The following is a 13838-nucleotide window of genomic DNA, read 5'->3' as shown; positions in this document are numbered from 1 at the left end:
GATCTGGATCGGGGCCCGACGCGCCCCTGCCGTTCGACGCCGACGGCACAGCCATTCGCCTCCCCGCCGCCGTCGTCGCCCGGGGATCTCGATGGAGCCACCTCGCCGGAGCCACCCCGCCGGATCACCGCTCGCCTTCCCGTCGCCCGGTCGTCTCCGTCGTCCTCCTCAACCCCCCTGCCTAGACCCCACGACCGCCGGTGAGGCCATGGCCTCTCCTCCTCCCACTGCCACATCTGCTCCTCATGCTGTTGTGTACGCGCGCGCCCGCACGGCCACAGACGCGCCCGCTCGCCTACCCCGCATCACCACCGCGGATCTCGCCGCTCCGGCCGGTCGTCCTACGCGTGCGCCCGCGCCGTGCTCGTCTACACCGCGCCGCTCGACGCCCTTGCTCCCCGCGCACGCCCGTCGCCTACTCTGGCACCCATCGCGCCCTCTCCCCTCCCCGGCGACCACCACGTCCCCTGCTTGCTCACCCTCGCCCGGGTTCTGCGCTTGCTCCGCCAACCGCGCCACGCGCCGGCCCCGTTCACCTCGCCGACGCCCTTGCCTGGCCTCGCCACTGGCTAAGCCAGCCGGGATCGCCCGGGTCCAGGCGTCCCCGCCCATTGCGCCCTTCGCCCCGTGCTCGATCCATCGCCCAGTGCCCGTTAAGCCCTTGGCCCTATGACAGCCAGGGCCCACGCCCCTTGAGAACGTTTTTAAAAAAATGAATATAAAAAATTAAGTTAATTAATACTATTTAATTAATCTAATTAACTAGTTAGTTTAATTAAACAGTAATTAGACTAGTTAAACCCTAATTAGACTAAACAGTCAATGACGAACGGGACCCGCACGTCAGTTGACCAGTCAACGCCTCTGTTGACTGCTGACGTCATCGTGCACTGTTCTGGATAATGTTGGATTAAAATAATTAAATAAATGCTAAAAAATGATTTAAACCTTTTAAAATTAATATAAAATAAACCGTAGCTCGGATGGAAAAACTTTGTACATGAAAGTTGCTCAGAACGACGAGACGAATCCGGATACGCAGCCCGTTCGTTCACCACACATCCCTAGCATAGAAAACACGCAACTTTCCCCCTCCGGTTCATCTGTTCAAAAACGCGAAACGCCGGGGATACTTTCCCGGATGTTTCCCCCGTTCGTCGGTATCACCTACTACCGCGTTAGGGCACACCTAGCACCGCGTATTGACATGTTACGCTTTGTGATGCTTTGATTGCTTTGTTATTTATTGTGTTCCCCCTCCGTTACTTCTTTTCGGTAGACCCCGAGACTGCCGGCGACCCCAGTTCGACTACGGAGTTGACGACCCTTCCTTGCCAGAGCAACCAGGCAAGCCCACCCCCCCCCTTGATCACCAAATATCGCCTATTCTTCTCTATACTGCTTGCATTAGAGTAGTGTAGCATGTTACTGATTTCGGTTAATCCTATTCTGTTGCATAGCCTGCCATTGTTGCTACAGTTGTTACCCTTACCTGCTATCCTACTGCTTAGTATAGGATGCTAGTGTTCCATCAGTGGCCCTACACTCTTGTCCGTCTGCCATGCTATACTACTTGGGCCGTGATCACTTCGGGAGGTGATCACGGGTATATACTATATACTTTATATACATGACACATGTGATGACTAAAGTCGGGTCGGCTCGTTGAGTACCCGCAAGTGATTCTGATGAGGGGGCTGAAAGGACATGTGGCTCCATCCCGGTAGAGGTGGGCCTGGGTTCATGACGGCCCCCGACTGTTACTTTGTGGCGGAGCGACAGGGCAGGTTGAGACCACCTAGGGGAGAGGTGGGCCTGGCCCTGGTCGGCGTTCGCGGATACTTAACACGCTTAACGAGATCTTGGTATTTGATCTGAGTCTGGCCATTTGGTCTATACGCACTAACCAACTACGCGGGAACAGTTATGGGCACTCGGCGTCGTGGTATCAGCCGAAGCTCTTTTTGACGTCAGCGACTGAGTGGCGCGCGCCGCATTGGACCGTAAGCTCGCGCTTGTATTAAGGGGGCTAGGTCTGCTTCCGGCCGCGTACGCAACGTGCAGGTGTGCAATGGGCGATGGGCCCAGACCCCTGCGCGCATAGGATTTAGACCGGCGTGCTGACCTCTCTGTTGAGCCTAGGTGGGGCTGCGACGTGTTGATCTTCCGAGGCCGGGCATGACCCAGGAAAGTGTGTCCGGGCAAATGGGATCGAGCGTGTTGGGTTATGTGGTGCACCCCTGCAGGAAAGTTTATCTATTCGAATAGCCGTGTCCCTCGGTAAAAGGACGACCCGGAGTTGTACCTTGACCTTATGACAACTAGAACCGGATACTTAATAAAACACACCCTTCCAAGTGCCAGATATAACCCGGTGATCGCTCTCTAACAGGGCGACGAGGAGGGGATCGCCGGGTAGGATTATGCTATACGATGCTACTTGGTGAACTTATCATCTACTCTCTTCTACATGCTGCAAGATGGAGGTGGCCTGAAGCGTAGTCTTCGACAGGATTAGCTATCCCCTTCTTATTCTGGCATTCTGCAGTTCAGTCCACCGATATGGCCCTTTACACATATAACCATGCATATGTAGTGTAGCTCCTTGCTTGCGAGTACTTTGGATGAGTACTCACGGTTGCTTTTCTCCCTCTTTTCCCCATTTCCTTTCTACCTGGTTGTCGCAACCAGATGCTGGAGCCCAGGAGCCAGACGCCACCGTCGACGACGACTCCTACTACACCGGAGGTGCCTACTACGTGCAGCCCGCTGACGACGACCAGGAGTAGTTAGGAGGATCCCAGGCAGAAGGCCCGCGCCTCTTTCGATCTATATCCACGTTTGTGCTAGCCTTCTTAAGGCAAACTTGTTTAACTTATGTCTGTACTCAGATATTGTTGCTTCCGCTGACTCGTCTATGATCGAGCACTTGTATTCGAGCCCTCGAGGCCCTGGCTTGTATTATGATGCTTGTATGACTTATTTATGTTTTAGAGTTGTGTTGTGATATCTTCCCATGAGTCCTTGATCTTGATCATATATGTTTGCGTGCATGATTAGTGTACGATTAAATCGGAGGCGTCACACATCATCTAATTAACCGCGTGCTCTCGATCTCTCTCGGGAGATATATATAGGTGAGTAAAAAGTTGTTCATTTCAAAAATTGGAATATGTGTGTGAATGAGAATATGTGTGTTTGGGATATATATTCTGTTACCCCTGAGCCCTTATAGAGGCCTGATCCATTTTGCACGCACCGGTGCTATCGATGTGGCACGAAACAGAGAAAAAGCCCACCCACTCCCCAGCTTCTTCTCGAGTCCACCCGCCGCCGGCGCCGCCCCTCTGCTTCCGCCGCGCCACCGGCCCGCCTCCCCGCTGCTTCCACCGGAGCACCGCCCCCTGCTTCCACCGCACCGCCGGCCCACCTCCCCACTGCTTCCACCGCGCCACCGCCCCGCACACAACCTCCTGGTTGCCGGTCGCGTTGCCGACGCTTGCCCAACCTCCTAGCCGCCGGCGCCATCGCCGCGCCGCCGCTTCACAAGCCTCCGTCACCCCCATCACCTCCTGATCTCGTCATCAAGCTCCCTGACCACTCTCTGCAGTCACACGCTCCGGCCGCCACCCTGTTTCCCATCTCCCCCATCTCCGGTCTACCAGCGAACCACCTACACGGCTACACCCACAGCCGCAGGTCGCCGGCGTGACCCACTTCTTCTGCCGCAACGTCCCTGATGTCCATCTCCAGCGCGACAACTACCAACCTGACGTGCCCTCCGTTCACTGCCGCCACCTCGGATCATTCAACGACACAGTGCCAAGCAATTTGATGTCGCAGCTCGGGAGGTGCCCATCTCAACCTTTCCACATCTCCCCTTGGACGTTCATGCTCCTCTGGTGTATATTCAGTCCATATTGTAGCTATGGTCATTCTATTATGATTTTCAACTCATCTTGTTTGGTTTCTTTCCTCAGTCCCACGTGGCAAAATTGTTCGGTAGCATATGGTATCATTGAGTTGCACTTGTTTGTACTGTCCCTCTTCCCCGGCTCCTCAAGCGCCACTGTTGTCTAGTGATTGTTGTTTGGCAGGTGTTTGTCTTAATGCCTAGAGAAGATACTTTTTTTCTGTACTAAACTCATTATTAGTTCGGTGTGTATTATTTCATCAGTTCATGAAAGACACACAGAATAGTTGGGTGCTTGTGCAAATATCATCAGTTCACGTTTCAAAATTATATAAGTTTAGATATATCACCTAAAATAAGTTCAAAGAAAAATTATGTAAGTTCAATCTATGTGCTGCTACAAATTTGCACTTCTTGTCCAGTCATACTAGTATTGATGAATAACGAGTTGATTGAAAAATGTAGGGGCTGAACTGAACCCGCTCGATATTACTATTACTGATATATGTGCTCCGCCTACACATTTTTTTGTAAGTTCTAAAATTCGCAGAGCTTCAGTCCAGCTATGTTGCTTCTGCGATTGTCCATATGCAGAAAATCACACTGAAGATTGTTTTGTTCTTTGAACCTAAACACATTTGTTCTTGGAGCTTAAATGCATTTATTGTCTGAAACATAAACGGGTTGGTTGTCTGAACTTAATTATGTGCGTTCTGTGTGTATTGGAGCATTACATATATTCAGTTTTGCTGTTGGATTGGATCATCGTACTGATTGTTAAGCTTTTCGGCGCATGTCATGGCTTTACTGCGGCACGCCTCGCACTGCTTCTCCTCGCTAGACTAGTCGGCATGCAAGTGCGAATAGATTTGGGCTCCAGAGGTAGTTGGCAAAGGAGGAGGTGAATCCTATACAAAAGCTTGCCCTAGACACACCAGCAGAAGTATTGTTGTAAATTAGGAAATAGTAGTCAGTATTTTTTTATAAAAAAGTTTACCACATAAAAAAACGCAACAGTAGTTCAACACAATATCAAGGAGGGTGTGAGTTGGGTATGGTTACAAACGAAAGATATGTGTCGAAAAGTTCACTTCATCTGCATACGTAAGTTCAAAAACTTGTCGTAGAGCTAGTTCAAAAGATTGTCAAAAAGTAGAATGGTTGTGCTATTTCAATTTTTTCAGTCCATCTTCTGTATGCTATTCAGTACATCTAATTCCAAATCGTAAGTACAATTGCCTTTATGTTTTCCATCTTCATATAACACAAAACAGGCACTGGAGGATAAGGTGAGAATATATACTAATGAAATGTTTGGTGGCGTTGTCCACATTTTGAATTTAAACCACTAGCTTTTTTATACACGAGGGCTTGTCCTGGGAGAGCCCTATATAGCCATGTGCACTACTGCTACAAACTTTAATCCCCAATTGTCCAGCCTGCAGAGCATTAGGAAAAGTTCAATTTTTGTAATTCATTCAGTTCTTCTGGTTAGTAGACTAGTGGTTCATCTTGCTAAATCTTGCGGTTTAAAGTTTCTCTATGTTTTGTTACAGCAGTTCAGTGTGTATTTTTAGAAGAAAATCAACAACGGCGGCTGCACTGGAGCAGCACGACTACTATTGCTGGTAGGTTTGTGAACTAATAAACATTCTTTTTTATGTTCTTGTGATGTTTCATACTTTTGTGAACTTATAGTTGATGCTCTTTGTGAACTGATAGCTGATTCTTTTTGTTAACTGGTAAACTAAATAATGACATGAATGTATTATCAGGCCGTGAAAATGATGTAAAAAATATGTGCAGATTAGTGGATGAGTGTTATCTAGATTCTTCTAATCTGAAGATAGTGGCACCACTAAGAAAAAGAGAAATAATCGGTTTTTTCTGTAGCCACGGAATGGGCATTTGGCTCAGTAATCTTCCATTGCTGGAGGTACTGCCTCTTGAGTTAATTTATGAAACTGAAATCATCCTTTTTGGTGTTTTCATGTTGTCAAATAAAAGCAATTTTTTTGGACATGCTCAGTACAAAAACATTTGTTTATGTCGGATCCAGGCCGCCCCCATCTCCGACCGGATCCAGGCCGGCTCCCCTGATAGCCACCATGGCTTGTGTCGTTGGTGCTAGTGTGGATGTGCGACATGTTCATGTCCCCAGTCTATGCCAAGTTCAGGTATGTTCCTGGCTGCTGGTGTATATTCCGCTGATGTGTGACAAGTTCATAGTGTGCCTTCTTTTTAGTTCAGTGAGTTCAGTTCATGTCTTATTTTTCTTTGTCAGAATGCACGTCGGTCTCGTTGTGGATGCTTCTGTAGTTCGGCAGTCCAACTAATTGCTCTACCACCGGTTGCTCAAAGCGCCGTGTGAAGTCCAACCCGTGCTCCGCCCCTGGATCCGGCTCAGCGCCAGTTCCTTGGCGGTTGCTACCCGTCCGCTGCTCCTTCCGCTGTCTGCGCACAGCTCCTAGTGCGTAGCAACTGTGTTATGTAATTTCAGAATTTAATAGGACGTGCTAGTATCTCTTTGACCTACATTGCTTCGGAAAGGACAATCCCTGGGTAAACCTTTTTCATGATTTCAGGGCTATGAAGTGAATTATTTGTTGTTACGATCTATTTAGCACATATAGTTACAAAACATAGTTCAAGTAAATTTCCCCCAAAAGTTCAGTATTTAGGGTTCTGTGTCTGTCCTTACATTAGCTAGTCTTCATCATGTCCAGATAATGCCTAAAGTGAAGACATTATTTTATTTCAATTCAACTTTTGAATGTCTTTCAGTTCATCTACTTCTCGGCCGTCCTGAGTTGCAGCATTGCTGCTACTGTCAATGTGTTTGCAAGTTGCAACCATTATTGATGCATTTGTATTTCAGATCACTGAGGGTTTCATGAGGATGTGCTAAAAAATTGCTACTGCCGGTTGCGCTTTGTTGCATTTGGTACCGTCAATTAAAATTTGCTATGTCAATGGTGATAGTGTACGTCAGTGCATATGTGCTAGTACTAGTGTACTTGCGAAGTGACCCTCCTAGTACAGCCAATTCAATTTTCTTGCATTTCCATCTGGAGTACAGAAATGATCAATATGAATTAAAAACAATGATCAGTTTGAAAATAAAAGAAATCATTAGTTCGAATTAAAAATTGGTTTGAATTAAAAACAATGGTCAGTTCAAATTTCAAAAAGATGATCGGTTCGAATGCGTAGCTACTGAAAGGTACATTCTTTCATTAGTATAAAAGCAATTTGTTAATAAAAATAAACAGTGATTCAGTATGTATTATACGAGCAGTTCATACAAAAAAGAAGAAGCAAAAAGTAGTGATTCAGTATGTATTATATGTCCAAATTTTGTTTTATTCAGCACAAGGCTTCCAAGCATTGATCAGATTCAGCACAAGGCTCAGTTCAACAAAACGCATGCTGACTTGGATATTTCTTTTTATTCCAACAGGTGTGAATGCTAGTCTTCTTACTGACATACCACATTAGTAAATTACTGGACTGACTAAACTCTTGGCCTATCTGTGCTGTGATCCATGGAGGACCTGATCATCCATAGAGCTAATTTCTGAAACTAAAAATTATCCTTTCTTATGTTTCTGTGTTGTCAAATAAAAGCTAATATACATGTGATGTCCAGTTTCTTCTTTCGGTTTAGTTCCATATCTAAAATCCTTTCAGTTTAATTCTTATGCGTCGTCCCGGCAACGCATCCCGTAGCCACCGACCTCCTCTGGTTGGGCCACACCACCACGGGCCGGTCCACAATGGTTGCTGGCAGCCGTCCAAGTTGAGAGCTGATGGTAGTCCTCTGCATGCGTCAACGACACTCTCACGGCAACCTCTCTCTCACTTTGCTTCTGCTATTAAAATGCGTACATGTGTTCTGCTAATTTAGTAGTTGGGAAGATGGGGAAAAGAACACGCTCTTTAGGTGTTCAGTACAATTTATTATTTTAGTTCAGTTCAAAAAACCTTATTTTAACCCTGTAATATACATGGTTGGCAAAAAGATGACTATAGTTGTTATAGCAAAAACAGTGCAAACTTTTTAAAAGTTTATTTTTTGAACTTCTCCCAATCAATATACATGAACGTGATTATCTTTTTAACAGTACTTACATCAGCTCGTTGGAATTTGTGCGCGTGCTTTTAACACAATTAGTTCAGATCTCGAGAGACCATATAGTTTGTTAACAAATATGTATATTAGATCAGTTCTATTTTGCTACTTTGCATGTTATATTTGCCCTCTATGCAAGTGTTGATGTTGCTGCTTCTAGGAGTCCTAAGTTTATAGAGCTTTTTACATTCTTTTTGGTTTTTGGTTTTTGGTTTTTGCTTTTCATTTTGCATCTCTTCTTTGTCCCAGAGAGAAGCATCACTCTCTTCCTTAGTTGAGCGGTTGAACTGATGCTTTCATTTTCTGTTGAAAATCGTCTTCTTTAGTTCAATTGTTATTGCAATTTTTTTTGTCGAAACGGGCCGTGTAATATATCGTTGGAAAGCTCTTGACATCTACATTACACTAATATAATTTGTTTTTGCAAAAAAATTATGGTTTAAGAGCAGTTTTGAAAAAATCATTTTTTTCAAAACCGAAAACGTGAATCGTATTTTGGTCTTAATTTTCAAATGGTTTGTCGGAATTGAGCAAATAAGATGCCGTTGGAAAGCTGATGAAAATCCGCTTCTTCCATATATATATATATATATATATATATATATATATATATTGTTTTTTCAAATTCTACACGATTTACAAGTAATTTGGAAAATGGTGAAATTCTGGGCGAAACGTATTTTCGCATTTTTTTGCAAACGATTTGTCAGATTGACGCAAATGATACGGCGTTGGAAAGCTATGGAAAATGCACAACTTTTTCGTATAGAAATGTTTTTCTAATTCCTTACAGTTTAAACTCGAATTCAAATACGGTCAAATTTGATTTTGAACGCGATTTTTTTAAAAAGTTTGTTGAAATGGGGCAAATGATATACCATTGGATAGCTATCGAAAATGCGAAACTTAGTCTTGTTGAACGTTTTCTCTACTTCGCAACTGTTTAAGAGTAATCTTGAATAAGGTGAAACCTATTGTGTTGTTTTCTCTGTCTAAAAAACAGAGTACTCATACTGATCTATGCCTGTGTTTGTACTGAGGTATTTTTCACAGAGTAATGTTGAATGGTTCTAAAAACAAAGTACTCGAACTTATGTCCGTCTGGGTTTGTACTGAGCGTGCTTTCACATACTAGATTTTACTCTATTTTTTCGGTGTCTGGGTTTGTACTGAGCATGCTTTCACATACTAGATTTTATTCTATTTTTTCGGTATGGTTTTCCTCGTAACTTTTTAACGGTTTACGGTCTCATAGTCCCCGAGCTTGCATGGTTTATATCATTGAACTGACTGATATTTTTTTTAAAAAAAATGTGTTTTTTTAGCTTACTATTTTTTGCAACGATGTTTTGGACTTCTCTCGTTTTGCGACTTGAACTTTTACCATTTAAATTTTCATGGGGTTTCTTTTTGTTTGAGCTTTTTCCCCAAACTTATCTGGGAGGTCATGTTGAACTTACAACTTTTTAAATTGTGAACTTGCTGTGTTTTCACAATACCAAAGCTAGCAAATAGTAGGAGATTCACCCAACAAAGGGGCTAATTACATAGAGCAGCCGCAGTAATACAACGGCAAGTGGTTACCAACACACACATGAACTGATAACAAGGTAATGTACAAGTTCATGTACAGTAAGACTGCGAGTTCACAAAGAAACCTGAAATATCCTCACATATTAGTTTTTCTGTAAACAAAAGAAAACCATTAGACATATGGTCAACTAGTAAATTTAAATTGTGCTGAAGGCACACAATAAAGAATAGTCATCCTGTACATCTTGGCGTAATCAAATAGACTGCAGAATTTCACAAACGAACTTCCACATGTTTTTGTGAATTGAACCTTGTTCATTTTTTTACATAGAGTAAACTGCAGTAGCATTTTTTGTGTGGATGCAATCTGCTATAGAGAGAAATGGCAACCAAAATTACTGTCACTGCAATCCTCTTTTCATCCACACATTTTTTCCTAGCAAAACTTTTATCGTGATGTTAGGAGAAGTAGCAGGGAACAAGAGAACTGATGGGTGACCAGGAGGCGGCGTGCTTGGAGCGTAGGGTGGTACTGATACACTCGACATCAGGGAATTTCCCGCTTGCGCAAGATCAAACTGCAGCAGTTTGTGATGCAAAGGCTGACTGCCTGGCTTGTCGGCGTGGTACTGACCCTAAATTTAGGGCTGCTAGAAGCAGCAACATCAACACATGCATAGCGGGTAAACAGAACATGCAAAGTAGCAAGCAATCAGGCAAGCTCCGCACCTTCCCTGATCCGGAAAATCCTGAAAATAACCAAAATGGCCTAAGCTCAGAAGCATTTTACTTCACTGAAATCTTAACACTTGATGAGCTAAAGATAAAAAAACTACCGATTATTACAATATCAGCGGAAGTTCTCTGTTAGAGACTAAAAGAGACAGACCAAAAGAAATTTAGATCATAACAGAAATGCATTTACTGGGTTTTTTTGTAGGGTGGACTTATGTTCCTTTCTACGTAGTACTGAACTATTGAAAGTTTGAAATCTAAACTTTTGTTCTTAAGTACCAATACTACATAACACATAAATCCAATTTGTTTATGTGTACCAATAATTTTGTTCTTTAAGTTTCTGCACTTTTTTTTTGCTATAACGACTATAATCATTTATGTACCCCTGCCAATGATATTTTTGAACTTCAATTATAAATAGAGAACACATACTATAATTTAGATTGTCAGTCCACATAGGGGTCTTCTTCGGGGGTGAGCCTGGTTGCCGAAACCGCAGCAGCAACCATGGAGGGCTTAGACTGGACCAGGCCATACTGGCATGCTGGAGCAGCGTCAGCTCCACGAAAAAAAGACCGTGCTCTCCATCTAGACAAATACATCCAAGAGAAGATGAGAGAACATCAACACATAGACTCGCTGCTTTGGCAAAATGGCAAATACGTACTACATCTGCAGAATTTGTAAAAATGTGGTGTTCCTTTTACCTCCTTGTCGCTCTTCTTATGATCTTATCTGAGGAGGAGGACACGGCCTTTGCGAATCACACGAGGAAGACGTAAGCAGGCATCGCTGCCGGCAATACTTGGCGCACCGGACAACCTGCACTGAAGGTGCATTTAAGCATCAAAAGGCAAAGTGACTACGCGAGGGAGAAAATAGAAAGAGTGTGTATGTAAAGATTATAAGAAACATGTGCATTTAAGCATCTTTGCAAAAGCTTAGTACAAATAAAGCATAGAAGCAGGAAGAGAGAGATGGATACCTCCTCTGCAGGCGTCCGCGTACTTGACCTTCAGCACGAACAGGGGTTCAGCCTAGCTGCTGCATCCTCGTGCTGGTGCCGTTGAGCGGGTATGGAACTTCGGCGATGTACAGGAGCTCATCGCTGCAGCAGGATATCAAGCCTGGGAGGGCACGAGCGGCTTCAGGGAGAGGAAGGAGTGCGGCAGGGGTCACGGTGCGCAGGAGGCCGGTGACGGAGCACGCAGTGACACAAATGGCCGTGGGTGCAACACATGCAGCGACGCAGGTGTCCGAACTGATGGCCGCGACGAAACTCGGACGCCCTGAAGCCATGGGGTTGGACTGATGGAGGCGACGAACTCCGCCACCATGGGCTGCCATGGGCCGCAGTGGCTCTAGTGGAGGAACTACACGATACACAATTTTTTCCATCATGCAAAGTAAACATTTGGAATTAAATAGTCCAATTTAGAAGTAGGAGTACTAAATACAACCACCCCTGTGAAGTTTAAGTTTATAAACAATGTGTGTAGTGACAATGAACTAATGAACTATAGACAGTCCGGGGTTAGAAAAATAAACTACCTAAATTCCTCAACCAGAACTGTAGATATTAGCAAATTTGAACTTATAGTAATTCATTAAATCGGTGAACCCGAGTTTTTGAAATCTTTTCTGCAAAAACTATGTACATTGCAAGTGCTCGTCGGATTTTTTTGAACTGACCCTATGATAGTATTTGAGCTTTTTCCAGAATATTTATTCTGTCATCAGGAGCTATGTAATCCATTTGGGATTGTATAAAGAAACATACAGTGGCATACTAGGGATCTCGAGATTGCTTACAGCCTTACTGGCAAAAAGATGTCAATAATTTTTGTAAATGCATTTCCAGCAAGAACAGTTTATTAGCTCAAGGTTATGTCTTGATCAAAACTAATATGCAATAACGAACACTTGGGGATTAGAAGGCAAAAGGAAAAGAAAGGAGATGCTCTCTCACAGCTTTCCTGATGTCAAAGCAGTGTTCCTCTCGCAGATGGATGTAGATGAAGGGCTTTTTCAACCTTGATGTAGCAGAAAGAGCAAGGGAAGTACTCCCACAGTTCACCATCTTCTGACAAACCAAAGTTACCAGTTTTAGCAAAACAAAAAGAAATTGTAGACCGCAAGAATTAGCAAAATGAACCACCAGTTTGTGCTAACCACAGAACTGCAGGAATTAGCGAAATTGAACTTTTGTTTCTAATGGATTTTCATCGGCAACGCGAGATTGGTGGCATGTATATCACATCGTAACAGGGGTGTCAAGGGCTTAGTTGAACTTTGTACAGAGATGTAAACTTAGTTGAACTCATTTTAGCACAAAGTTCGTCAACACACACGCACACACAAGGATATGAGATCTGCATGAACAAGCACTTATGAACGAGCACCAAACATGTTAGTGTACTTGTGAACGGATGCTCTGTGTTTCCATGACGAGGGCGCGGCCTCACTGGGGCACGCGAGGCGCCACATCCTCCAGACTCCTACCGGAGTAGCTCCCGAATGGCACACCTCAACCTCCTCCTTGCTCGCATCAGCAAGCTGCCCCAACGTCTCCCAGCTTCCCACACCGTGGCGGCCACGTAGGAGCGCCTTGGCATAGGACATCACCCCTCGGTGACCCCCACGTCGTACTACAATAGGGGCCAGATCGAACTTCAGTTGCCGATGCAAGGCTAAAAGCCCGTTCGGCGCCAGCAGTGAGCGGCCGTCCACACTCTTCCTCCCGCACCCTACTTCATGCCAACCAGAAGGTAGAGGTAGCAAATGATTTCTGCTTCTCTATGACTCTCATTAAATAGCAAATACTATTTTTCTCAACATCATGTACTATAATGGGAGTAGGTACAGAAATCACCTACTCGTCCACCAGCTGGACTGATGTTTTGCTTTCTTCTACTTCATGGTCATGCACGAGTTCATACAACGGTTGAGCAAAAGCTCTTTCCCAAGAACTTGCTAGTTCTATCTTTTGAACTATCCCAACCAGTGATGCTTCTCTCTAGGACAAAGAAGAGATGAAAAATGAAAAGCAAAAACCAAAAACCAAAAAGAATGTAAAAAGCTCTATAAACTTAGGACTCCTAGAAGCAGCAACATCAACACTTGCATAGAGGGCAAATATAACATGCAAAGTAGCAAAATAGAACTGATCTAATATACATATTTGTTAACAAACTTATGGTCTCTCGAGATCTGAACTGATTGTGTTAAAAGCACATGCACAAATTCCAACGAGCTGATGTAAGTACTGTTAAAAAGATAATCAAGTTCATGTATATTGATTGGGAGAAGTTCAAAAAATAAACTTTTAAAAAGTTTGCACTGTTTTTGCTATAACAACTATAGTCATCTTTTGGCCAACCATGTATATTACAGGGTTAAAATAAGGTTTTTTGAACTGAACTAAAATAATAAATTGTACTGAACACCTAAAGAGCGTGTTCTTTTCCCCATCTTCCCAACTACTAAATTAGCAGAACACATGTACGCATTTTAATAGCAAAA

General features: G+C 43.9%; 2 long non-coding RNA genes across 3 annotated transcripts; one reads left to right on the top strand and one right to left on the bottom strand.

The window, feature by feature from the left end:
* The first annotated feature begins 3234 nt into the window (after positions 1-3234).
* LOC109762774 (uncharacterized) lies at positions 3235-6705 on the top strand. 2 transcript variants are annotated; one of them, XR_012190235.1, is made up of 4 exons: positions 3235-3851; positions 5473-5541; positions 5973-6090; positions 6198-6705. It is a non-coding gene; the product is annotated as an uncharacterized lncRNA (long non-coding RNA). The 2 variants fall into 2 exon arrangements; XR_012190234.1 differs by having other exon boundaries at positions 5470-5541.
* Positions 6706-8233: 1528 nt separating this feature from the next.
* Positions 8234-13409, bottom strand: LOC141028049 (uncharacterized). Its single transcript, XR_012190236.1, has 2 exons — positions 10749-13409; positions 8234-10327 (listed from the first exon to the last, which is right to left on the bottom strand). It is a non-coding gene; the product is annotated as an uncharacterized lncRNA (long non-coding RNA).
* Positions 13410-13838: the final 429 nt, after the last annotated feature.

Source organism: Aegilops tauschii, chromosome 7 (assembly GCF_002575655.3).
Source record: "Aegilops tauschii subsp. strangulata cultivar AL8/78 chromosome 7, Aet v6.0, whole genome shotgun sequence".
In the NCBI taxonomy this organism is placed as follows: domain Eukaryota; kingdom Viridiplantae; phylum Streptophyta; class Magnoliopsida; order Poales; family Poaceae; genus Aegilops; species Aegilops tauschii.
Note: the sequence above shows the minus strand (reverse complement) of the source record. Positions and strands in the feature narration are given on the sequence as shown.